Source organism: Macaca nemestrina, chromosome 12 (assembly GCF_043159975.1).
Source record: "Macaca nemestrina isolate mMacNem1 chromosome 12, mMacNem.hap1, whole genome shotgun sequence".
Taxonomy (NCBI): domain Eukaryota; kingdom Metazoa; phylum Chordata; class Mammalia; order Primates; family Cercopithecidae; genus Macaca; species Macaca nemestrina.
The window spans coordinates 33,451,463-33,478,885 of NC_092136.1; the positions used below are offsets into that span (position 1 = coordinate 33,451,463).

A 27,423-nucleotide genomic window follows, 5' to 3' on the forward strand; every position below is an offset into this window, starting at 1 on the left:
TCTTGTCCTTGAATTCTTTTTTATCGTTCTATTGTTTTTGAGGCTTTTATTTATTTATTTATTTGTGTGTTTTTTGTTTTTGTTTTTTTTTTTGACACTGAGTCTTGCTCTGTTGCCCAGGCTGGAGTGCAGTGGCACAATCTCGGCTCACTGAAAGCTCCGCCTCCCGGGTTCAAGCCATTCTCCTACCTCAGTCTCCCGAGTAGCTGGGACTACAGGCGCCCGCCACCACGCCCAGCTAATGTTTTGTATTTTTAGTAGAGACGGGGTTTCACCGTGTTAGCCAGGATGGCCTCCATCTCCTGACCTCGTGATCTGCCCACCTCGGCCTCCTAAAGTGCTGGGATTACAGGTGTGAGCCACCGCACCCGGCCAGGGGCTTTTATTATAAGCTACCCCAATTCTATTTTGGAAGTGGGCAAGTAGAAATAATATACAGCTTGAAATAGAGTCAGTACTACATGATTAAGTTAAATGTAGACTGAATTTATCAAATATTAGCATTGTCCAGTGGGCAGACTAGGGAGACAGAAAAAAATGAAAATCAAATCAAGATAATAATATCTTTATTGAGACTTGCAACCCCTTGCAGTTACTTTACATTTTATCTTCCTAAAAATTCTGTGAGAAATGTTTGAGATAGAAATCTTTTTTAACCTTCATTTTAGCTGTGAGCAGATTGCAGTTCTGAGAGGCTGTCTTTCTCAAGGTCACACAGTCAGAAACAGAGCTATATGTAGCTCTTTGAAGATCTTTCTAAGAATCTCTTATTGTAAATACCAACCCAGAAACCTTGAACCATAACTAGAAGTCAAGGAGTCAGATGGGCTTTGGGGAGGATTTCATCCAGTGGCATCTACCTCCTGTGATTCTCTTGAATCCACTCTCCTCCGTGTGTTGGCCTCACAGTCTGGTAGGAGCATGGTAGCAATCTTTCTGGGCCTCAAAAGAAGGAAGAGTCTCTTCTGGGGGCTCTCTCAGAGCAAGATCGCTCCTGGAAACCCCTAGCAAATCATCTTTGCATTCTATTGACCCAACTGGATCATATAACCATTCCTGAACCAATCACTGGCAAGAGGGTGGAGTTAGCCTCAGCCAATCAGACCTACCTGGGAGTGGAGTCAGTTTCTCTGAATCACAGGGATGGCAGAGGAGGTGGAGAGGAGGGTAACAGGGGATGGGAAAAAGTATTACTTGATCAAAATAGGAGTATTGCGGTTCTGTTAGTACTGTCTGCTAAGTAAACACAGCCTCACTTTCCTGCTGTCTCACGAGGCTATGCCTGAGACACTTCCTCTCACTACAGCTCTTCTTAGTTCAATGTATTTTCTTTCTCCTTTCTTTCCCCTCTTCCTTCCCTCTCCCTCTTTATTTATTTCTTCCTTTCATTTATTCATCAAATATACTTTGCAGCTGGGAGCGGTGGCTCATGCCTGTAATCCTAGCACTTTGCAAGGCCAAAGCAGGTGGATTGCCTGAGCTCAGGGGTTTGAGACCGGCCTGGGAAACATGGTGAAACCCTGTCTCTATTAAAATACAAAAAAATTTAGCTGGGCTTGGTGGTGCGTGCCTGTAATCCCAGCTACTTGGGAGGCTGAGGCACAAGAATTGCTTGAACCTGGGAGGCAGAGGTTGCAGTGAGTAGAGAGCCCACCACTGCACTCCAGCCTGGGTGACAAAGTGAAACTGTCGAAAGAAAAGAAAGAAAGAAGGAAAGAAGGAAAGAAGGAAGGAAGGGAGGGAGGGAGGAATTTCTTTGCACCAGAGGCTGTGCTGGATACTGGAGGTAACTTCGTGGTCAAGATGCCACTGTCCTTCACGTGGGATGCTCTGTTCTGACTTATGTAGGCCAGTGTCCTGCAGATTCAGAGAGAACCCCCCGTCAGGTGTCCTGTAGAGAGGATCATCAGACAGGAGGACACCGGGCAGTCTTGAGAGTTACGAGACTAATCAGGAAGTTTGTTTCATTTAAAGGAGAGAGCAGTGAGGCAAGGAAGACTGATTTTTGTCCACCCAGAACCGAAATACCACATTAAAATGTCTCCTAGCACCGAGAGAGGTTTGTCCATTAAATTTAATTAAGCTTTCTTTAGAATCACATGTCTCGGGAGATCTATGACGCCCAGGGGACAAAGCATTTGCTTTTGCCAGCCTTTGCCTTGCTCTTTGCATCATTCTTTCTGACCAGAAAACTCCCGTGCCTCTTTTGTTTAGCAGAGTGTTCACATTTAGTGGCCAAATACAGGCATGTAGATTGGAGAAATTCTTCCTGTGGGATCCTCCTGCAGTTTCTGGTTTCCACAGCCTCTCCAGTGAGAGCTTGGAGGTTCAGGTGCTTCATTTTCTCTCTTAAAATGCCTTTGACATGGATTTGTGTTGTTTCAAGAACGGCTTTGCTGCATCTCTGAGATTCTTGTATCTCTCAAGCAGCTCAAACATTCTGGAAGCTGTGATTCCTCCAAAGGGACCAGCTGGGAGAGGCATGTGCCCACGCCAGCCTCAGTGTGGGTGTGAATTCTTCAGTTCCAAAAAAGAGCAGTTCTGTCTGATGGGCTGTTTGTGCCAAAGCTTACCCTGGCAACTTTCTTGGTATTGAAACCCTGGCATGCGGTGGGGGAAATATTTCAGTGTGTTTCCCAGCCTTGGGGACCTGTTCCCGTCCTCCTTTGCTTGGAGGAATATGCCACTCAGAGCTGCCACATTAATGCTGCTACTGAAGCCAGCCACTGACACCCCAAGTGACAGCTTAACACATGCACACACACACTCTTTTTTCATCCCCCAAATCACAATGCAGAGAGTTGAAAAGGCGGGTGCTCCAATTCACAACTGCCATTTTCCCAAGGGTGCTTCCCAAAATGTTAATAGGTACTGCAAGGGCCTAAGAGGAGCCTCTGTGCTCAAATGTGCCTAAGAAATCGTGGCTCAAACAAAAATAAACAAGCTATTGCAGGGCTTCTCCAAGACTGTATTGGGTTAATTTGCACTGTGAAGGGCTGGGGGTATGAGAGGAGAACAACTATAGTTATTTGTGTTTTCCAAACTAATTTGACCATAGAACCTTTTTTCTTTTTGTTTTTGTTTGTTTTTGAGACAGGGTCTCGCTCTGTTACCCAGGATGCAGTGCAGTGGCACGATCGCAGCTCACTGCAGCCTCAACCTCCCAGGCTCAATTGATCCTCCCACCTGAACCTCCCTATTAGCTGAGACTACAGGCACATGTTATCCTGCCCACCTAATTCTTTTATTTTTTATTTTGTAGAGACAGGGTCTCGCTATGTTGCCCAGGCTGGTCTCAAACTCCTGTGCTCAAGCAATCTTCCCACCTTGGCCTCCCAAAGTACTGGGATTACAGGTGTGAGCCACCATATCTGGCCCCTTTTTTCTTGAGTATTACCTGGGACTGATATTCAAGGGAACATCCTTTTCAAACACACGAACCCTCCTTGATGTCTGCTCACTCTTCCTTCTACTATGAAAATTCTCTGTTTTTAGTGTTTCTCATTGCTTCTGCAACTCATTTTTGGGGATTCCTGGCCAACTGGTAGGCTGGATTCTCCCAAAGACTTCTTTGCAAAAGAAATGAGTGACTTCCTAGGAGAGAATGCATTGCAGGGAAGAAGGAATGAAATAGACAAGTTGGACCCAGAGGCAAAGCCTTGGTTATCAGAAAAAAAAGATGCATTATAAAGCATGAAATATCTCTTGACTGGTTTTGCCTTCTGTGCCCCATCGAATACATGCCTTAGAACCCAGGAGAAGAGCAGGGCTAGAAGTAACTCTTGAGCCCTAATGCATGCCAGAGAAGCATTCTGGCATGTATTAGGCTCAAGCAGCCCTGCTGTGGGGACCCCTAGTAGAATTTAACACAAAAGAGGGATAGGAGCTTTCTCTCCTATCTTGAACAGAACTCTGTAACTCTGGTCTGTGCCTCAACTGAGTTAGAATGCCTATGGGGAGGGAGCAGTACCCAGTGGAAGGAGTTGGGAGCAGGAGGGTCAGTAACAAATAGCAGATAGAGAGATAGCATGTGGTCACTGACAGGTGAGCTGATCCGTCTTGTTTGTACACATATGTGATGCTTCTGGGAAATCTTGAAGATATTGTTGGTCACAGTCCTATAGTAGCAAGTGGAGGCAAACGTCATTTAGGCATTATTCACAATGAAATTATTTTGTACTCCTAGACTTGGGAGGCATGGAGAAATCTGATGATTAGTTCTGATATTCATCTTTTAGCTTTAATAGAGACTTAAATAGCCATGTCTTTAAACAATAGAAAGCCTTGTGTCTCTGCTGCAGAATTCCAGGCCAGTCAATGCTCCAGGGAGGTAGCTTTGCCTTCAACATGTTCCAAGGATCAGGTTTCTTCTTTCTGATTGTTTCACCATCTTCTATAGTGCCTCCCTAGGCCATAGGGTCAAAGCTATCTCAGCACCACGTCCCCATTCCAGCTGGCAGAAAGGGGAAAGAAATAGAAGATAATCAACTTTCTTTAAAAACAGTTTTGAAAAATTCCAAACATATACAAAGTAGAAAAAAATTAATCTCCATATATGTATCATCCAGACTGAATAATTATTAAGATTTTAGTGCTTCCTTTTAAAGGCATTATTTGAAAATTACATATATCACTTCTCCTCATATCCCATTGGTAAAAATTTAGTCCATGGCTATATTGAGCTGTAGAAGACCTGGGACATGGATTTGGTCTGAGTATAATAAATGACTAAATAAAATAAAATAAGATGCCTGTAATATTGATTGCCCTATCGAGATCTGCAAGAACAAAAGTGCCTTATGCTTGCCACCTGAAATAAGGTTTCAGAGCTAGAATTCATCTCCATCAATAGGCCCAGTGTAGGAAGTTGCATGATTTTGGCCTCAATTTAGGCTGAACAGAAATCAATGCCTGTACTCTTCTGCATGGGCTGCCAATGCTTTAGAAACCCTCTTTGGACATATTTGGTGGCTGTGACTTAGACATCCTCATGGAGAAAGCAAGAAAGCTGAAACCCAAATAAGGTCATATTTCTGGGTAGGCTTAAGTCATCCGCCTTTTTTGATTTGGGTCTTAGTTTACTAGTTCATGGAATTGAATGGCTGCTGATGGTCTTGTTTCTGAAGAGGAGGTACTTACTGAAGACTTTTGTAACAGTATCATGGTAGAGTGGGAATTATGTTGAGGAAATGGTTGTGGTCAGTATTGGTTGGGATGCTTCAGCTACAGTGACAGAAATGAAAAATGGCTGACATAATAATAAACTGTGTTGGCAGGTGTAACAACACCCAAAGGCAGAGCTGGCTCCATGTTGGTTTAGTCTAGCAGTTTCAGCTCCTCTTTTCTAATATTCTCTTGTCTCAGTCCTCTTCTGCATCCTAGTGTCATTCTCTGGGTGTTATTGAAGTGGCTACAATTATTGCAAGTCTTGCATCCTAGGCCAGACAATGTCCAGAAGCCGAGAGACTGTTTTTTTCTATGGATATCCCTTAGGAGAAAGGAAACTTTTCCAAGGAGTCCCCATGGACTTCCTTAAATATCTTATCGGCTCAAATGAGATCACATGTTTATTCCGGAACCAGAATATTCAGGTGGCCAGGGGAATGCCGTGTTCTGTTTGGGTTATACCTGAGTTCCTAATTTCTAAACCAGCAGGAGAAGAGTTCCCCTGGTGGTTGGCTTGGACTGCTCAAAGTCCATCCCTGGAGCTAGAGTCAACTCCTGAAGCACCAGACTGCAACATAGTGGGGAGGGGAGCAGGGGACGTTCGAGAGAGCACCAAAGCACTTACTGCATGGTACTTTGATTTTACTTTATTAAAAAGATGTAAGAATCTAACTCAGAAAAAGATGTGCATGAGTCAACATCCTATAAGCACCATCATTAAGAGCCTCATCCCCAGTATCTGTAAATTATTCCTTATTGCCAAGAGAATATTATATCATAATGATATCCCTAGTGAATCACAAAAAAACGAATATTACAAAAGTCTTTATGCTCATCTATTGGTTGACAAGGGAAAACATGAATTTAGCAAAAAAAAAAAAAAAATAGTACGCATGCCTTTGACAAGTTATAGTTTCTTCCTTGCCAATAGATTTTTCTCCCTGAAGTGAACTCATTTGTGAAAAGATTTTGCTGCCTTAGTTAAAAAACTATCCAAGGCTTGTAATATCTAAATGTCAAAGAACAATGGGATGCATGCATCTTGATTGCTACAGTAATTTGTACAAACCAAGGGGGAAAATTTACTGATACTGCAGGTGAATAAGTAAGTCTTTGGTTATATTGAAGATTTTCAGAGAGATATTAGCTTTCCACGGTCATTAGGAAGATAGGACTTGAAGCCCTGCATCGAATAGCCTGAAAATTAGAAAACAAAGGCAGACAGGCAGAGATCAAGGTATAGGCTTTGTCGCTTGTGAGCCTATAACTTCAGCCAAGTTACTTAAGCATCCTGGGCCTCAGTTTCTTCATCTGTAAAATGGAAATGATAAAGTCCATCTCCAAACGTTTTGTGAAGATGAATGTTAACACATATAACTTAGCACAGTCTTTGGGACATAGTTGGTGCTTAATAATTGACAGATGTTATGAAAACGAAATGTCCAGTGCATTTCAGAGGCTATTAGATGCTCTAAGAAGTGGGATTTTAGGTGAACCTGGGCTTGCTGGATCAATTAACTGTTGGCAGACTCCATCAAGCCAGAGACTGAGATGATGTTCTCCCTGCTGCCATTGGTATTAACTACATATTAGGAAGCATTTCTGAGTCTGAGTTTCTCTGTAGATTCATGAGTTAGCTGAGTAATCAAGGACCAAGATTTTGTGTTAAGCAAAGCAGCATTTGATCTGAAAATGACAGCTAAGTCTAGAGCAGAAGAGTCTTTGGTCTGATATAATCTTGCTTTCATTTCTTTCCATCTCCTTAATGGTTCCTCAGTTGATGGAATGGAAGACAGCACATGAAGATTTTCTTTTCAATTTGTTCTCTTTTTTTTTCAATCCCTCACCAAGCACCCATCATTTTGTTCTTTTAAAAAACATTCCACTAAAATGTTGTTGAAAAGGCATAGCACTTTGCAAAAAAAAAAAAAAAAATGAAGCAGTATGAAGGAAGTTTAAATCCCTCCATGATCCAAATTCCCCCTAAGATTGGTTCATATCATATCACTCTTCCAGAACTTTTAAGCATATGTGAATATACAAAACTATACATATTTTAATGTTAATAGAAAATATTGTATATATATTTGGTTAGAAGGTTATTTTATATATATATATATAATTTCATTAGAATTATATATCTAAGGTTAGAATATATATATATTAGGTTAGAAGAATATATACTTTATATATACATTAGGTTAGAAGAATATATATTTTATATATATTAGGTCAGAAGAATATATATTATATATATTAGGTTAGAAGAATATGTTATACATATGGTTAGAAGAGAGGAAGACAGAGAGACACACTATTCTGTGAAGTGCTTCCTTTCCACTTGGTGAATACCTTTCCATTTTAATGCATAACGACCTATCTTCTTAACAACAATAGAATATTTAATCTCTTAGATTTTGGTTGTTTCCAATCTTTCATTATTAACCAAAAACAAAGGAACAAACATCTTGTGCACACAACTTTGTGTGCTTTTTCACTGTTCTTGTTTTTAACTAAGTTATCAAACTTAAAAATGCAAAGAGGTCCTTGATCACAATATAGCAAATGTGTCTGACAGGTTGTGGACAAGTTGCCAAAATGTCTCACAAGTTACCTATGTGAGAAAAGCAAACCAAGCTACTTGAGTTTAGCTGAAATCTTACCAGCTTTCGGGCCTTATTGTTCAAGAAGCCATCTTTGGGTGTAAAGAAGATCCTGTCCAACGTACTGAAGTTCCTGTAGGTTTCCATGGGTTCTGGAGATGATTGTCACATGGGTTATTTCCAGAAATACCCAAATTTTCTCCATTGGGATTAGTCCAGCAGCGGCATCAAAGTGGACTTGATGAGGCCAAAGGTTTTCCTGTCTTCCAGAGGTTTCACCCGGCTACATAACACAAGGCTGCTGTTGTATGGGAATTGAGGGAGAGAAATTCTTACTTCATTTTCTCAAACTGAGTTTTATTGGAGCAGTTTATTGTTGCTGATGCCAGCCCGTTAATTAATTTGGGGTATGGATATCTATGTATACATACACGTACACATACACAAACACACATAATATAATATTTTTAAATTTTTTTTTTCTGAGATTTCTACTGTTTTAGAAGTACCATGGACTGAAGAAAGACGTATTAACCCAAGTAAAAAAGCACAACCAAAATGGACTTTTTCTCCTTATTGGTTAAAGAATTTCCATGATATTCCCTTTAAAAGCAAGCCTCAGCTCTCACAATGTACTATACAAACGTATTATTTCCTTCTGGTACATTAATTTTTGGATTACTTTGGGGGACAAAACACCACCAAAGTAGTGGTTTGGCTATAAACTCCCTTGACATCTGGCCAAATCTCCCAATAGCAAGGATATAATTGCTTTCAAGCTCTTGCCACCGAGATTTTTCTGGCCACCCCTCTCATAAATGGAAAAGTTAACATGTATACTTCTGTGGTAATAAAAACCACAACGTATCATAATATTTACCAAGCTGTGATAAGATAAAAGCTCACTTTGGGGGCATCGGGAATAATTTTCGGCACAGTCAATTAGAAAGTGGTGAGCACTGCCAGCGAAACTGTTTATAGAGAGCTCAGGGGATTCCAGCCCCTTTCATGGCTCCATGGAAGAGGCGGAGACAGCTTCTAGGTTCTTCCACTCACGGCTTTCACACGTTAGTGCCTAAAGACATTGCTTACAGTGCATGGAAAATTCAGGGTGTGTTTGTGGGGACGGATTTGGGCTTCTCTTTGCTCCTTCTCGGGCTTTCCTATCTTCGGAAATGTGACCATCCTCCCACGGAGGCCCCTTCTCTGGGTTGTTATCCAGAACATGGGACACACACGTCTAGTGGCAGGAGAGAATGTTCTACGTGGCACCCAGTGCCTGGGCCTTAAGGAACATTGAAACATGTGGTGAGAAACGTATTCCCTTCATAATTCTCCTTTAAGCCTTCTGATTATCCCAAAGAAAATCTCCATTTTTCTTTATCATCCTCTAACACTTGCTAACCTCCCTTTTGAACAAAGAAGGCAGGATTCAGACTCAGCCCACCCTGTTTTCGAAGCTGTCTGTCTCTGTCTCTGTCTCTCGTGTGTGTGTGTGTGTGTGTGTGTGTGTGTGTGTGTTGAATTTAGTAGTTTGGAACTCTATTTGTCTTTATAATTGGCTTCCATTTCTAGCAAGAAAAGGTTATTGATTTTCTATTTATGGTAACAATGCTAAATTTCCTTTGAGGGTACATTTAAGTGGAGCATTTAACTGAGAAATGACTTATTAAAAATATCTTTAAAATAATAATACAGGTGGAACACAAATGTGGCAAAAGCCACCAAGGAAGTACAGAAATGACCAAGATCTGGGAAATTCTAGGGGAAAGTTCTGGGAATATTCCCAACCCTGCCCATCCCACCCTTTCTCTTCTCTTCCCTTCTGCCCTTTTGGCCTCCCTGAAGTTTCCAGAAGATGCCTTGTGACTCTGAGCAGCCACTCTTGGGGTTCCCTCTGCTGAAATGTTCTCCCCACCTTCTTCTGGTAATTTCTGCTTATCCTACAAGGACTGGCTCAGGATCAGGGTCTTCCCTGACCATCTCCCCTGGCCCAGGCCCATTATGTGCCCCTGTGGTGCTCAGCACCCAGTTTCCCCATCAAGGCACTTCTCCCCCTGTATTGTCATTGCAGGTTGGCATGCCCTTCCCTCCGTGAGCGCCTTAGGAGCACTGTGTCTGATTTATCTGCCTTCCCACTGGCTACGTGGTGCTTGGCACATGCTAGGAGCTGTGGCACATGGTTTCTTCTATAGAAGTGCCTGGCATATACAAAAATGTTTGGTGATGAAGAGAATGGAGTCATGAGTATTGAAGAAGGAATTTCTAGCACCTCAAAGCTTCTCCACTGTTTTAAAATCTGCATCACTGAAGATCCCATCCACAGCCACTCAGGGAATCCATGCACCTGCGTGTACTTGGGAAGCCACGGGGCTGAGGGCAGGCCCACCATGGTGGTGGCAGCCTTCCCACTGCTGCTAAAGGATCTCTGGCCTACTGGTTGTGCATCTTCGTGTCTGAGGGCTGCTGTCATCACCCACACTAACAGGGAGCAAAGTGTTGTCTCTGAAGCTACTATAAGGGCCTTGGGGGGAACCACAGAGTGAGATACCACCTGGGGGCCCTGCTGGAGATGCCGACACAGCATATAGTGGCTGCATGGCTTGTGCCTGCTTCCAGATGCTCTGGCCTGGTCTGTGAAGGATGCCCTAGTCCAGGTTTGGCAAACCGTGGAAGGCTTTGCATCAGGACAAGATTTTGTATCACAAGCCTCAGGGACATAGCGCCAGCCTGGATAAATCTTCAGAGGGTCGGCGGAGGCAGAACCCAACACGAGTAGCTTCTCATTACAGAATGAATTGGAGAACACAAAAGGAAGAAAGGAAGGAAGGGCAGGAAGGGCTGTGTGTAGAACCTGGCCTCAACATTGTGTGAGACTTCCTTCCAGGTTCTTTCCTGACCTTTTTTTCTGTTAAAAATTACATTTATATTACAAATATTGTTTTTACTCTGATTTTGTCCTTCATAGTTTATCATTATAACTTCCATAAAGAATAATTTCTATTACCTTTATTAGAAGGAAAAAAGTCATTGTCAAACACATAGTAAATGAAGAAAGAAAAAAGAGAAAAAAATGCACCTGCAATCCCCCTCTCCAGTATTAATATTTTGATATTTATCATTCCCATCTTCTCTCTCTCCTTTTCTCTTTCTCTCTCTCTCTCCCTCTCTCTTTCTCTCTCTCTGTCTCTGTCTCTCTCTGTCTCTGTCTCTCGTGTGTGTGTGTGTTGAAACCTAACCATAATAGGTACCATTTGCTGAATGCCCACTCTGTGCCAGGCACTTTGCAAGGCACTTTACTAACATATTCTTATTTCAGCTTTCTTCCAGCCCAATCAAGTATCATTACGCCCTTGACAGATGAGGAAACAGGCTCTGTAAGATGGAATGCCTTGTCCAGAGTTGCTCATCAGTCCGTGAGAGTTGAGAGTTGATTAGGAACTTTTCGAGGTAAAGCTGATGCCCACCTCATCAGCGTTACTATTTTGATATGCACCATTCCTGTCTTAACCCCTGCACCTGCTCCCTCCCAACTCCCACCTTGTTTTTGTTTTTGATTGCTTTATAACAGTCTAGAAGCGTAGATTCCATAGTAGAGGTTCTTAACACTAACCATGGATTAGAAATGACTGGGGAGTTTTGAGAAAATAAACACTGGGGCCAGGTTTCTACATCCAGATATTCTTATGGGGGCTGAATAACTGGTGTCTGCAAAGCCCCCCAGGTGATCCTTATGTGAAGCCAGGGCTGCACTGCCATGCTCCTTGGTTTACTCTATTGTTGGAAATGCAGTGCTTGAAAACCAGATCAAAGTTCCAACCTAACTACTAATACGTAAAAACAAAACAATGCCTGGCCACTATGCAAAGGCAACCTCCACCTTCATAAGCCCTCCACGAGGCACAAAATTGAAAGCAAACATCAGCCCCTTTACATATGATATCCTGTGAGGGTAAATAGGGCCAGGAGATGAGTGGAAACTGGTATTCAGAGTCCCTAAGTGTGAGCACCCAAACCCTGGACATGCAGAGAATTTCAGGTCACTGGTTCACGTGTGCCTGAGCAAATGCCTAATTTCTTTTTTCAGACTTCAGTAATTTCTAGCAGAATATAGAGAGTTCATGACACAAACACATCTGGATTTGCGGGTGTGGATCTGAAATATTTGCAGGCCAATATGTCAGGCGCAGATGTTGAATTGGCAACCAGGGAGGATGGGGGTGATCTCATTGGAGGCTCCATCTGGGGCTTTGCTTGGAGCAACACAGCCTTCTCAGCTGATTGCAGCTGCCTCCCATACCTGGGTGCTTCCTCGCCTGCCCAAAGGCATTTTGTAGCCTTCTCCCTCTCAAGGGGCACCCAGAAACTAGTCATGGCTGCATCTCATACAGAAAATGCCAAGAAAGTGAAAAATGGTAGCTTCTTAAAGGAGATGAGTGTGACCCATCAAGGCTAGTCTGTGTCAGACTCATTTTTGGTCCAGAAAGAAGTTCGTGGAGCCCACAAATGAGGGGCAGAACTTCCTTCCTCAGCATGGCCTGGAGGGTGAACCAGGGCCCTGTGGAGCCAGACAGAGCTGGGTCTGAATACAGATTCTACCACTTTCTAGGCTTTTGACCCAATTAAGCAAGTTGTCTCACTGAGACTCTGTTTTATTGTCTGTAAAATAGGGCCCATGAAAGCTACTTCACCAGGTTGTTCAGAGACTTCAGTGAGTAGCCAGCAAGCCCAGATAGTGGGCATTTTGCCTCTCCCTTCGTCTGCAAGCACCTGCTTCTAGATTGCATGTGATCATGTGAGATCCATTTGCTACAGCCAAGCTAGCAGCTCAGCGGAACTCAGTTCCACAGGGTTTTAAAGGCTCCCTCTATGGCAGGCACTGTAGTCTTCACAGTTTTGTATCTTTTTCCATCTCTTTGTCATCTCTCATGCTGTTCCCTCTACCTAGAATGCTTTTCTTCCTTATTTCTCCCTGTCTTCCTCCAGCCCATCCTCCAAGACCCAGTTTAGGTCTCACTTCTCACTTTGATTCTCCAGGCTGGACATCACCTCTCTCCTTCTAGGTTCCTGCAGTGCTCAAGCCAGAGATTTTCAAACATTAATTTGTGTTAGAAACACCCAGGATGTTTAATGCTTTGAGTTTGCTGTCCACGTCCATAAGACAGGAATAACTATATTGCCCCTCTGATACGGTTTAGCTGTCTCCCCGTCCAAATCTCATCTTGAATTGTAGCTCCCATAATTCCCATGTGTCATGGGAGTGACCTGGTGGGAGGTAATTAAATCATGGGAGTGGGTCTTTCCCATGCTGTTCTCATAATAGTGAATGAGTCTCATGAGATCTGATCGTTTATAAAGGGGAGTTCCCCTGCACACACACTCTTTGCCTGTCGCCGGGTAAGACATTACTTTGCTTCTCCTTTACTTTCCACCAGGATTGTGAGGTTTCCCCAGCCACATGGAACTGTGAGTCTGTTAAACCTCTTTCCTTTATAAATTACCCAGCCTCAGTCACGTCTTTATTTGCAGCATGAGTAGGAACTAATGCACCTTCTCAGAGTTGTTTGTGAGGGTCAGATGAGACGTCATGTATAAGATATTCAGCACAGGAGTGGGCACATAGTAGAAGTACAGTAAATGTTGGGTAATATAAATATTGCAATTTACTATAACAAATAATCATAGAATTCCATAATGAAGCACATTCTGACAATGAGAAGAGGAGGAGGAAACATTGTGGGACTGGCAATTGAAAACAGCAGGATTGCAGAATCCAAAGGCAATCCCAGACACCAGCTTCTTCTGGAAATGTGGCTGCACTGCTCAGAGTTAATGAGTTTCTAGAATAAGGTTCTGTATGGAGGGAAGAGGTTTCAAGTGCCAAGTTCTATCCACTCCAATTCTCATGCACTGTAACCCTTGGCAAATCTTCTTCACCTGAGAGTTCTGATTCTGGCTCAGCTTTCTAGTGTGGTACCAGTTAATTGCAGTAATAGGATAAGGCATTCCTGGGCAGCAAGGGGATGCTGGGCTAGTGTGGGACAGCAAGCAGGGGGAAAGGGATTTAGTATAAGCCAGATAAATGGCATCACAGACTCTAGAAGATGGCAGTGCCCACTGCAGTGGTCTAAGGGTAGGAGTGGGGCAAGGAGTGTTCATGAGGAAGGTGGGGAGGATGTCAGCGCAACTGTTTCATGGGGATAAAGGGCCATCCCAATGTGTGACCGTGGGAAAGAAAATGGGGAAATGTTCTGAATGAAGACAGAAGCAATGCAGACAAGATGAGACAATGTGGGTTTATATTGGGGCCATGAGTTATCCAGCGGCTTTTCTGGAGCAGTCCTCCAGGTACACTGAAGGCTCACATGGGTGCCCTTCCTAAGGCTGGATACAGCAGCCCAGCTGCTCTGGGCAGGGAGCCCCCCCCCCCCACCCTTCAGCAAAACAGCACCATCAGAGCCCACCCTGAATCCTCTCTACCCAGGGCCTCTGGTGACTCTGGAACATGCTTATGGATCCTGGAATCCAGAATTCCATAACTATGAGACGTCAAACACTAGCAGTCCTCCCTGTCTTTGAAATCAGCCCTGTTGACCCACAATCCTGTGGTTAGCACAAGATTTGGGTTGGAAGGTTTCAAGGTGAAATCCTAGCTTTGCTGCTCCTTTGCTGTCTCTTCTTGGACAAACAACCTCTGCTCTCTGAGTTCCGAGTTCCTCAGTCGTTAAAATGGGGATTATCACACTTATCTTACACGGTTTTGTTGGGATTGAATGAGAGACGTGGAGGTTGTGTGAAAGAATGGGGCTGGGGAAGCTGTGGTTGGAGAAATAAGGTCTTGGTGGGCAATGAACAATCTGAGAGCTACTTAGTTCATTTCATTTAATCCTCCAACCAAGCGCACATCTATCCCCATTTTATAGATGAGAAAATTGTGGCTCAGAGAGGGTAGGCAACTTGTCCCAGGTCACGTGAGTAGAAAGTGGCTAAGCTGGCATTCAAACCCAGGTCTCTCAGGCACCACTACACACCCTCCCACATCACTCACGTAATACATTTGCGGATTTTTCTGTTTCTGAACACAGCCAGTGTTGGCTGCTCCACGGGGCACAAAGCAGAAGAAACCTTGACTTGCTGAAACTCAAAAAGCACTGCTTCTTGTCTCTTTCTTTTCTCATTTATCCACAGACCCCCCAGATGGCCATGGAGGTAGCAAGATGGCCAAGAATTTCAGCTAAGGAAAACTCCATTTGCTTTCTCTCCAAGATGAACGTGTATTTTCCAGGTAAAGCTGGAGCCTCTGATGCACAGGAGCAGTTGAGAGTGGCCTGGGCCGCCCCTGCATTTCTGAGGCAGTCCCAGCAGAGAGAGCTTGCCTGTGTTGTTATGTGTCCTTATTCGTTAAGGATTCTCTGTATTGAGATGCAACCTAATTAGGGTTGAGCTCAAAGCCTGTTCGTTTGGGGGCTTAGTTCATAAAAGATTAATGTTCATTTTCCTTGGGTTTTGTTGCAGAATTCAGCTGGAAAAAATCCAGGGTGCACTTCTTCCAAGACAAGGAGCACTTTGGTGGTTTGTGAAAATCCCTTTTCCCTCATGTTAAAACCTTGATTTTTATGTCTCCCTCACCACTCCCCACACTCCGCACCCTAGCATTTTGGTTTTTGGTGATGTATGAGAGAAAAAAAATGAATTCTGTAATCAGGGAAATCTGCTGGAGATATTATTCAAAGGGAACATATTTACTTGCAGACAGTTTTTTTAAACAGGTGGCAAATAAAACAAAACACATAGGAAAAGAGTTCCTCATTCATTAATTTATTTATTCTCTCATTGAGCAAATATTTATTGAATACCTGTTATATGCCAGGCACTGGGCATTTACATCATATATTTCATCTGATTTTTCTTTTTGTGATTTGCTTGAGCAATTTAATTCTATCATTAGAGTGATAATGTGAAGTGCTTCCTACCTATGAATAGCTTCCTATAGTACTTCTGCTGAGAGAAAATCATATCTATCTAATTAGACAACTGTCAACTCTATCTTCTGATAACAAAAGGTAATATATGCTAATAGTAAAAATGCCAAACAATATGAGCTGATTACATTTAAGAAGTAGCCACCTTTCTTAATCCCAACTCCTAGAGATTTCCACTGTTAATGGACTGGTGTATATTCTTCCAGGTTTCTTTTTAAGCAACAAACTACAATAATAATACAATTGTATTTACAGAAATGGAAAACCGCACTTCTGTTAGGCAACATGTGTTAGTCACTTAATAACTTAACCTATTGTGGTGCACTTTCCACGTGAGCCCCCAGAGAACCTCCTTATTTTAAATGGCTGCGTGGTGTTCCATTGTGTAACATCTTTATTCCAGCAGTTCTCTATTCAGGATATTTTGGTCGTTTCTAATTTGCTATTATTACAAGCAATGCTTCAGTGGATCTCCTTGTAGCCACACTGGGGTGTTTCTACCAGTATTTCTGTGAATAGATTCCTAGAAGTGGAGTTAATGAGTCCAAGTGATGAGTGCCTTTTTTTGCGAATTTCTTAATTGTTGTATGAATTGTGAAGATCACTCACACAGAAGACATGTTCTCTTCTATAATCTTTTCCCTTACACTCCTCCTTTTCTCTAGTTCCACTCTTCTCAGGATGTTTTTAAAGCAAGGGTAACAGGTGTTGGGGAAAATAGCTCTCTAGTTTTGAAAGGAAGCAAAAGTAGAACATAGCTCAATCTTTCTTGCTCTGAGCAGCTCTAGCTCCCGGTAAATGAACAAAAATAGCCTCACAAGGAGGAGTCAACGTCCTTGTGAATTCTTGCTGACATGATCATTCCCCTGGGAGGGTCAAAGCCTGGATTTGCTTTTCTTCATATTCCGTAGGTGACCTGGCCAGCAGAAAACAATAATAATCATGGATGTCTGTAGGGGAGAGCATCATTTAAGCTTAATTAGTGACTGTGTTCCTCAAAGAGACAGTGGCAGTTTGAGTTTCTAATACTCCTTTGAAGTAATATTATCATTGCAGGATACAGCATCTTAGGTCAGTTAAGCCATTTCTGTGTTTGATAAACTTAGGAATAGAGTAGTTCTAGTCCCATTTCTTCAACTTTAAATACTTATTAACATATATATCTCCCCAAAACCTGCACTTTACTGTTATATTTTTTGACATTTCTCTCTTTGTTAAAACTGAAAACACATAGCTGGATACGTTGTAGAAATGCAAATCTTATCTATGTGGATGTCTCTAAAATTTTTACTTCTGTGTTTCTTGGGCCACATTTAAATGAGAGGTCTGTGTCATCACAATTAAAAGATCCCAAGGGGACCTTCTCAAGAAGGCTGAAGCCACAGCCACAGAGCTTCCTCTTCCGGCCCTGGCTGATTTTGCTATCTCTGTCCAACAGAGGGCAGTACATTTCTCTCATTGGCCTGTTCACGTTTTAAAAACATTCCATAAAAACAGATCATTCTCAGCATCTCAGAAGTCAAGCACCTTTCTCTTTATCGAAATCCTTCTCAGCACACTTCTAGGAATTACACACCAGTGAATACTCCAAACATAGGACGGACGTGGAGGTTTAAATATCCCTTTGGTTAGAAATAGCTCAATTGCTCAGTCAAAACTAGGAACAGAGCAAAATTCGTGTCTTAAATTTGTGTCCTGAAGTTGTTTCTTTTTGTGGCTTTGGTTTTCTGCTTTTGTTTGGTTTTTCTAAGTCTCACTATCCTGGCAGGCCAGGAGAGTTGATTTTGAACAATTTGGAATTATAAGTAGTTTAATCTCTTCCCAACACTAGTCATTATCAAGTTTTTGCTGTTATCAACTTGGATATTTCTCACTGGAGGGAAAAAGAGGTTAGAGGCCTGATGAGTCACAGGGCTGGGAAGGGGGCCGGGAGCAAGCACACTTTGTGTTGTTGACGGAAGGGCCCGCCACTCTTGGGAGAAGATGTGTCATCGATAAAAAACAACCCCACACCGTTTCCCTTAGCTGGGCACAATGATATTCAACATAATGAGACGTTGGGTCCAGTGCCAATCCCTCTCTGACTGCCGGTTAGAGTTTCTATCCTTTCAACTCCACCACAAGGAAAATAGTGCTGAGGAAGAAACTGTCCTAAGTCTTGGGGAAGAGTAGGGAAAAAGGCAGAGGAGAAGCAGCAGCACTCACTGCCAGGGTGAGAGCCTTGTCCCCTCTGGGACACCGTCCAGAGATGGAAACCTGCATCCCGACAGACCTCGCCAAGGCCACCTGCTTACTGGTGGAACAACTGAGACTCCAGCTGGGTTTCCGTTGCTTTCACTTCAGTGGTAGTTTGTCCCCCGGGCCAGTCCCCATGAAGCACTCCTGATGTTCAAATCCCTGTGCAGTCCCCTCCCACCCTTCCAAACAATCTGGATTGTACCTGTGACTCACCATAACCAACAGGCTGTGGCAGAAATCACACTGTGCTGGTTCCAGGCGGTAAGAAGGCTTAGCCGATTCCACTTGTATGCTCTCGCAAGCCATGTACTGTGTAAGAAGTCCAGCTACGTCACTGGAGAGAGATCCCTGCAGAGGCCATGGCGGGTGAGGCTCCCGATGGAGAGAGAAACTATGTGGAGGAGCATGGAGGTGCCAGGTGTGAGGAAAGAAGCCATTTTCACAGTCCCAGCCAGTGGAGCCTCCAGATAACTCCAACAGCAGCTGCCATTTGATTGCAACTGCATGAGAGGTCCCCAAGCCAGACCAGCAGAACTGTCCCACTGAGTCCAGTCAACTCACAGAATCATGAGAGACAATAACAAACTATTGTAAGCCATTCAGGCTTGGGGTGGTTTGTTACACAGTGTTAGATGACAGAAGCGCTCCACCTATTACTTTAGCACTCTCTGGCTGGATGGTCTTGATACCCTATGAGACACGGAGGCTGGTTGTCATGGGAACCAGGCTCCCTGCTCTGCTCCTGCTCACAAAGGAGGACTGAGTGAAGGCGGTGCATGTGGGGCAGAAAATAGGTTCTCTGCTGCAACCCAGGAGTCCTGGGTTCTAGGCCTGGCTCTGGCACCAACTAGTTGTGTGACTTGTGCAAAGAAATGTCCTTACTTTAAAAAGATGATAATTCAACTCTTAGGGTGGCTGCCACCTTTTCCTTTCTTTGTATGTGGCAGACGTCATGAATCAATTGTGGTTTTGCTGAGCCTAGACTTGGCTGCAGAATCCTTCTCAACACAGACAGCTCTCACCTTCTGATCAGAGTTGGCTAATCAGATGAATCCCGTTTGTTACCTCTGGACTAGATGATTTCTAAGTCCCCTTCTAGTACTTTCAAAAAAAAAATTAACTATGGAAAGAATATGGATTTGGAGGAGGGGAAGTCATTTATTAAAACTCCTCATTGGTTTCTCTTTGCTTCAGAAGAAATCTGTGCTCCTTAGAAGGGTCATCAAAACCTTGTGTGATCTGAACACTATCTGTTTCTTCAGCCTCATTTCCTGTGGTTCCCCATCTATACCCTATACCCAGACTCACAAATTTCATGCTCTTATAAGCTTATATGCCTGCTTAACTTGTCAACTCCTTGAGACCAGGGACAAAGTTTTCTTCATTGATATACATCTCTAGCACCCTGCATGTGCCTAGAATCTATTACGACTAATATTGTGAGGTGGGTGACTTACGAATGAGTTAAGACCTAGTTAATGACAACCACTTCACATATTAGTCTTTCCCAGGCATCCCAGCAAAGGGTGAATGCCAGCTTTGATAGGTTTGAGCTTTGCAACTAGAGTCCCTCCTGAAACTATGTCCAGGTGGGAGTAACCTAACAGCATCCACTGAGTCTTAGAAAATTCTTGATTAATGTTACCTTAGATCAGGGCCATAAACTCAAATGCCTGCAGGAGCTGGATGGATAAAGTAAAAAAGCAAAGTGGATGCAGCCCTACAAAGGTGCAAGCCCTTCTGGCACTCCTGCTGATGGTTACCACATGGGGTTATGAGTCTCCAAAGTGCCCTCTCTCCCCAGCATCTAGAATAATGCTTGGCATTTAGATGTTTATTGAACATATGAATCAACCTGCCCCCCTTTTCAGAACTGCTGGAAGAGTCAGTGAAAAAAAATGAGAAGTGAGGAGGGAGAGGCAGAGAAAGAGGAGATAGAAACTATATGTTATTGAAGGTCTACTATATGGGCAGTGTGAAAGGAGAGTTTTTACCTGCATTATCTTGCTAAGCCCTTACAGCAAGCGCATGAGCCAGATTTTACAATCTCTGTACAACTAACGAGAGATCTGAAGCTCAGAGAAGTTAAGCATATTGTGTAAGGTCACACAGCTAGGCAGTGGCCGAGCTAGGGTTTAAATTCAGCTCTGTCTGCCTTTATGCTTGTCTCACATTTAGATAGCTCAAAACTGCAATCTTTTATATATTTTACTTAATAATTATTTTGGAAGTCTGTCTTTTTGTTGTTGCTGTTTTTATTGTTGTTTGTTTACAGCTGGTTTTTAAATATCCAACTTAACATAGGCCAGCTGGTCAGAATCACATCTTCTAAAGCTGGACCAGGGGAGGGAAGATGCTTCACACATTAGAAATGGCAATGGTCTTGGAGTGAAAACACGTGGGTACAGCTAGCCTTGATTGGCTGCATGACCCTAGCAAGCAACAGAGTCCGTCAGAGCCTGTTTCCCCATCTGTAAAATGAAAACAGTAGTTAAGTGCTCGTATCCTTCTCAGTGCTGCTACTAGGATCCACTGTAGTGGTGCCTGGAGCTGCTCCACACCAGCTGCCAGCACCAACATGTGCATGAGGCTGGCCCAGGAGACTGCAAGGCCCCTAGGAATGGAGGCAGCCCTGGGGGCAGGCCAACAGCCCCAGAAGAAGGCCCAGTGTCTGAATAATGAACGTGTTCTTTAAATGGAGTCGTGGCCCTGTGGAGTGCTGAGAACTCATTTTCCACAGTTCACTATTCTCCTAGTCAATGGAGCTTGACTTGATTATCCTTCCTCCCAGCTTCAGGAGATGTGGGCAACATTGGAGATTTGTTAAAAAAAAAAATAGCTAAATAAAATCGTCGTCTCCTCCTTGGCAGTAGTTTCTGTGAGTGTGGGGCTTTCATAGGGTAATTTCATAGGTGGATGTAAATCTGAAAACAGAAAATACACCTGTCATATGTCTACATGTAGGACTGTGAATGTTGTGGATAGAACACTCATACTTGGAGGGGTAAAAACAAAACAAAGCACAGATCCTGAAGACGTAGCCCCCAAACCAGAGTTAACCTCATTGCTGCTTTCACAGTGGCTGCCAAACCTATCTCTCTCGTACTCACCCTCTCTGGCCACTGTCAGGCAGACGTTAGTACTGGCGTTTTTATTGTTATATATATATTAGATTGTCTTGAAATGTTTTAAAAAAATAACATTTAAAAATAAATTTATGACAATGTCCTTTAAAGGTGAAGTTTTCAAATAAAGGAATAATCTATTTTTTCAGCTTCCAAAAGTACACTGTGGACAATTTGTAAAATACAGAAAATAAAAATTACCCACCATCATCTCACGCAGAAATAACATTTCAAGCATTTTCTTGCCACCTCTTTTAATGTGTCCACATAAATCTACATATAAATGCATGGGCAAAATCGGTTAACACTGGATAGGTGATTTTCTGCATTGCTTTTTTTTTTTTTTTTAACCTAATACTGCGATGTGAGCATTTTTCTCCCTGTATTGTTGAATAGCTTTTAAAATCATGATTCTTAGTGGTTATGCTATTTCATCAAATGGATGGAAGATGTTTTATTTAAATACTTCCTGGTTGTTGGAAATTTAGGTTGAGTTAGAATAACTTTTCAATGAAAGAGAAAAAAAAAAAACAATGCTAGCTATTTATGAGGCAACAATGATTTCTCAACCTATGTGAGCAACCGGTAATGAACGTCAGCAACACCATCTAGCGTGTGATGAAAGTTCCAGAAATGGCAGGAAATGGATGAGGAACTCGTAAGGGATGAAGTGAGTTATTAATGTTTATTATTTATATGGTACAGTAGATATATACAGCACAGGACTGAGTATTTGCTTGTCAGTGACTTACAACCAGTCCACAGTGCTGCAGAGCTTGGACAATGCTGAAATCAAGGCAAGGCATCTTTAGATCAAGGCAGCATCTTTAGAGTACATGGTGAGTCAGCCATTCCTGTTGGAAGGGGCCCTTCTGAACCTTCTCCACACCAGTACATTTCCTTTGCCTTGGAATGACTTTCACTTTCAAGGACAACACCTCTAGTCCCCTGACAACCTCAGGGTATGTGCGTGCGTGTGTGTGTGCACGCAGGCATGGAAAGGAGGAGGGAGCAGAGTGAGGTGAGTACGGATTTCCTTTGTATCTTCCATAGTTTTGCCTCCTGGGATGGCAGCTTTCAATGGCCACGTCCTGATCCTTGTGAATCTGAGAATCCCAACAGACCAGAAAGCCTCTCCTGCTCGTGCACCTGAGACAGGGATTCTTACCTCCAATTTGCAGTTAAGAAAATAGAGTCAAAGAGCAGTACAACAACTTGATCAGGATTTCTCTTTTCAAATGACAAACCAGGACTCCAGCTCAACACCCTAAGTCCCACATCAGTGATGACACCCCAGCTGTCTCCCTAGGACAGCATTTTTGAGTGTCTGTTTTGAGTGCCTTTCAGGCTCTGTTCCCTTTTCCTGTTTACACTTATTTGAAAGTAAAGTTTCTTTGGTAAAGTAGGGAGAGGGAATTTAAGAAAGAAACTCTCTCTCATTCTTAGACCTAAAAATGGGGCTTTCCCCAGACTCCCCAGCCATCTCAGTCTCCCTTCCCTGCTTTATTTTTTTTTCTCTAAAGCATACCTCCCATCTAACATGGCATAGATTTTACTTCAAAACCAAAGTATTCCCCCATTAGAAATAAGCTCCCCTAGAAGCAAGTCCTTTCAAAATAGTGCAAAGACTGTAGAATGTAGTAGTAATAGCCACCATTTTCTGAGTACCTGCTAGGTGTCAACAACTTTCCAAACATTAATTCTAATTATTGGAATATTCTGGTGACAGGTAAGTATTCTTCCTGCACTTTTACAGGTGAAGAAAACAAAAGCTCAGAAGGGTGATAGGATTACTTCACGGTCACAGAGCTCAGATGGCAGCAGAGATGGGATGTGGTCCAAGTCAGCCTGAGTCCGAAGTCATTCCCCTCATCTTGCTCTGCTTTTAGAGGGACAATTGAGGAGGGACAACTGGGTCACTCTGGCATCCAACTAGAGATTTCCTGCCTAGTGTCTAAGTGATGGGGTGGGGATGAGGAGCAAGTCCTGGATCCCAGGACTTCTAGGAAGTTCTTCTAACCCCGACAGGCTTCTCAGACATCATTTTGTCCCAACTGGCAAATCCTTTAGCTTCCTTTTTTTTATTTGTTGATGCCTCGGCTCACTGCAACCTCTGCCCCCTGGGTTCAACCAATACCCCTGCCTCAGCCTCCCAAGTAGCTGGGATTACAGGTACCTGCCACCACACTGGGCTAATTTTTTGTATTTTTAGTAGAGACAGTGTTTCACCATGTTGGCCAGGCTGGTCTTGAACTCCTGATGTCGTGATCCACCTGCCTTGGCCTCCCAAAGTGCTGGGAATTAAAGGATGTGGGTCAATGGGGCATCATAGGAAGGTGAGCATCACAGGCGTGAGCCACTGTGCCCGGCCTAGCTTCCTTCTTTCTCTGAAACAGCTCCTTACCCTTTGAAGGCATAGACTTGGACTCTCTCAGAGAAAGTTGCTTGCAAGTGGGCTTATCTGATTCTGTTCTGGGGGCCAAGAGCCAAAGATCCCTTGGAACATTGGGCAACATCTAAGTCAAATTCACCCACTTCTACACAGCCTCTCGGCTAGAACCAAGCCTGTGATACAAACATATTCCGAAACAGAGACATGGAGAGTCTTTGCAAAACAGTCTAGAGAATCTTAGCTTGCATCATTTCTAGCAGAGGCACTGTCTATGCCCCGTATGCATTAACCCAGAGGCAGGCAGTTAACTGCCGCTTGGGGAACTGAATCCGGAACCATAGCTTTATTCTTTGCCAGCTCCTTTAGTTGTGTAGATAAATGTTTTCAATCCTTCCCCAAACCACCACTATTTTTTAAAATAGCACTTGAGGCTGGGCGCTGTGGTTCACGCCTGTAATCCCAGCACTTCGGGAGGCCAAGGCCGGCGGTTCACAAGGTCAGGAGATCAAGACCAGCCTGGACAACATGAAGAAATGCCATCTCTACCAAAAATACAAAAATTAACACGCGCCTGTAGTCCCAGCTACTGGAGAGGCTGAGGCAGGAGAATCGTTTGAACCTGGGAGGCAGAGGTTGCAGTGAGCCGAGATTGCATCACTGTACTCCAGTCTGGGCGGCAGAGAGAAACTCTGTCTCAAAAAAATAATAAAATAAAATAGCACTTGAAGGTGTTAATCAAACAAAACCTTACCTGGCAACTGAGTTTGCAATTCAAACAAGATGGGGATACTTGCAGAGGTGGAAGTCTCCCTCTAACAGGCCAGCCCAGCCTTTTTCTCTCTTTCCACTCCAGGCCTGTCTTCTTCTGACCAGATCCCCAGGAACTGCTGGAAAATCACTACTCTAGATCGTCTGAGCCAGGATAAGATGCCTGCTAAAAGCCTGAAAGCAGCACAATGTCACCCCACAAGTCCCCATCTCCATTATAGGTAGGAGATGGAACCATTGAAAAAGGTATTCAGGTAAATTCAGGTAGACAGTAGTTGTGACTCTGCAAAAGCCATATTTAAGCCAACATAGTCCCTTGTGTCTCGGACTGTCAGAAGCTACTACTGGCAGAAGCAACTTTACTGGATCACCAACATGGGCCAGGAGAGCACAAGAAGGAGGACTATTACCTGGATTTGGAATTGGTGGCTTTTCAATGCCATGGCCCTCATTTCTCTACTCTATCTTGCTATGAACTTCAAAATGTTTATACCAATTCAGAGCAAATAAAATCTTGGATTAAATTTTATAATTTATATAGCTGATTTTGTTCATTCATTGATTCTGCAAATAGAGAGCCTATAATGTGCCGAACTCTGTTCCAGACACTGGAAAAATAGTAGTGAACAAGACATGAAAATCGTGAACATTTTATAGCTCAGTCCTAGTTTTGACAATTACAAACAATATTTTTCTCTGGGAAATGGGGGGCATATATCACCCCATACCTTCTCCCATATGAATGCCCAAAAGCTGACCTTTCCTCTTGGAAGGAGACTTCTTATTCAGAACTTCTTCATGCCATCAGAATGGTTATTTTAAACTGCTCTTTTTAAAAAGCATATATTCAGATTTGCTGTGCCACTTAGAACACAAATTTAAAACAGCTTATGATCAAATGGCATTTTTTAATTTGTCTTGATTCATGTGAAAGTAATTTGAATACACATTAGTATTCTGGAAACTGATCATTAACACTTTTTAACTGATTTTGTAAACACATTTTGCTTCCAAAATAAACATAAACAGGAAAGGAGAACGCTCAGTGTAGCTGAAGCATGAAGACACACACCCATTAAAGGGTAAAGGCAGAATCCCCAGCGTAAAATGGGGAAGGCATTTGAGAGTCATTTCATCATCAACTTGCTTCATGAAAAATCTGCAAGAAAAATGTGAATAATTTCATATTTGCCTGGTGGGGGAATTTTAAGCTCCAGAGTTGTTTGTGTCTATCACGGATCATTGCAAATAATTAAGATGGGTTGGGAGGTGGGGACAGATAAACGTTTGATAAGGCAGGAGGGGAACTACATGTGGCAGGAATGAGCAAAGTGGCTGGGCTGCCTTCATGCTTAGCCAGAGCAGGAGATTTGGAGATACACGAAATTGGAAAGGTTTTGTGGTCCAACTCTCCTCCAGTCAATGCCTGGATCCCTACATTCACTGGGGTGCTGCCCAGCCTCCACTTGGATCCCTCCAACTCACCTTCCTATGATGCCCCATTGACCCACATCCTTTAATTCCCAGGAATCTGGCATTCAAATATGCACCTTCCAAATAAGCAAAAAATAATTGCATATTTACTGATTTAATAGGAATCTAATTCGTAAGCCCCCAGTAACACTCTTGTATCCCCTTTTCCTTCTCTTGGTCACCTCATATTCCATACTCTCTTGGCTTCCTTCTCTAAACTCTCCCTAAATGCCTCCAACCTACTTTAACTCCAGAACCTCTGGTGCTTCTCTGCCCCTCGTTTGCTAAAGTACAAAGAACCCTGGAGTCCTCCTAGAGGATAGGAGAGGAAAAGGAACTCCTTAAATAAGACCAGGCCATTCATTCTATCAAGCTTGTTTTATGGAATTGCAAGATGAATTAGTATAGCTTCCAAACGACAGAGCACACATGATTCAGGAACACAGATTTGGGAGTCAGCATACTTGGGTTTCAGCCCCAGTCCTGTCACTGGGTAAGATCCTTATCTTTCTGAACTTCTCTTTTCTTATCTGCATAATAGTGTGAATGATGTTTACTTTAGGCAGTTGCTATACAGGTGAGGTATACATCCAGCATTTGACGCAGTATGATCATTAAGTGGATGGCGGACCTATTCTTAACATTCCATCTTTCCTCTAAATGTCCAGCATATCCTAGTGCCAGAAATTTTCTGAGCTTCTCCTTCCTCAGTATTAATCCAGCTCAACAAACGTCACCCGAGCACCTATCCTTGCTGGGAATTGTGTGGGAGCTGCAGATTAGGTGACAAAGACAAAGTCCCTATTTCTGAGAAGCACTGACAATTACTTGTGACTTTGTACAGAATTCGTGGAATAAAACCAAGAACTAAAGTTTACATCAACAGAATAACAGGAAGATAATCTGCTTCAAGATGAGCCCCGTTGTTCTGCATCTCATTGCTTGAGTTTGGTGACTTAAAAGAAAAGGTCCTCTGTTACTGCTTAGCTATAGGTGGGTCCCTGTTGAAACCTCAGTTTCCTCATCTGTGAAGTGGGGATTGTATAACTTGCCTTGCCCGTACCTCTAAGCCTTGGTGGGGAAAGAAATAGGAGAGTGAACATGATTTAGAACCGTACTGTGCCATAAAAGTTTGCTGCTATTGTTAGTCCCAATTAGAGTGAGCCACCCTGCATCTCCAAATTCTCTTCCAGCCTACCTTGACATGCTAGAGAAGTAAAGCCCCATGATGCCCCAAACGCAGGAATACTCCACTGGTCCCCTGTGATGGTTAATATTGAGTGTCAATTTGATTGGAATGAAGGATGCAAAGTATTGTTCCTGGGCGTGTCTGTGAGGGTGTTGCCAAAGGAGATTAACATTTGAATCAGTGGACTGGGAGAGACAGACCTACCCTCAGTCCGGGTGGGCACCATCTAACCAGCTGCCTGTACAGCCAGAATAAAAGCAGGCAGGAGAACATGGAAAGACAAACTGGCGAAGTCTTCTGGCCTCCATCTTTCTCCTGTGCTGGATGCTTCCTGCCCTTGAGTATCAGACTCCAAGTTCTTCCACTTTTGGACTCTTGGACTTACACCAGTGATTTGCCAAGGACTTTTGGGTCTCCAGCCATAGACTGAAGCCTGCACTATTGGCTTCCCTACTTTTGAGGTTTTGGGACTCTGACTGGCATCCTG

At 43.1% G+C, this 27,423-nt stretch overlaps 1 long non-coding RNA gene across 1 annotated transcript; it reads right to left on the bottom strand.

Moving 5' to 3' along the window:
* Positions 1-296: 296 nt before the first annotated feature.
* Positions 297-21,946, bottom strand: LOC105471500 (uncharacterized). The gene is made up of 3 exons (XR_011610720.1): positions 18,203-21,946; positions 7,830-8,070; positions 297-4,453 (listed from the first exon to the last, which is right to left on the bottom strand). It is a non-coding gene; the product is annotated as an uncharacterized lncRNA (long non-coding RNA).
* Positions 21,947-27,423: the final 5,477 nt, after the last annotated feature.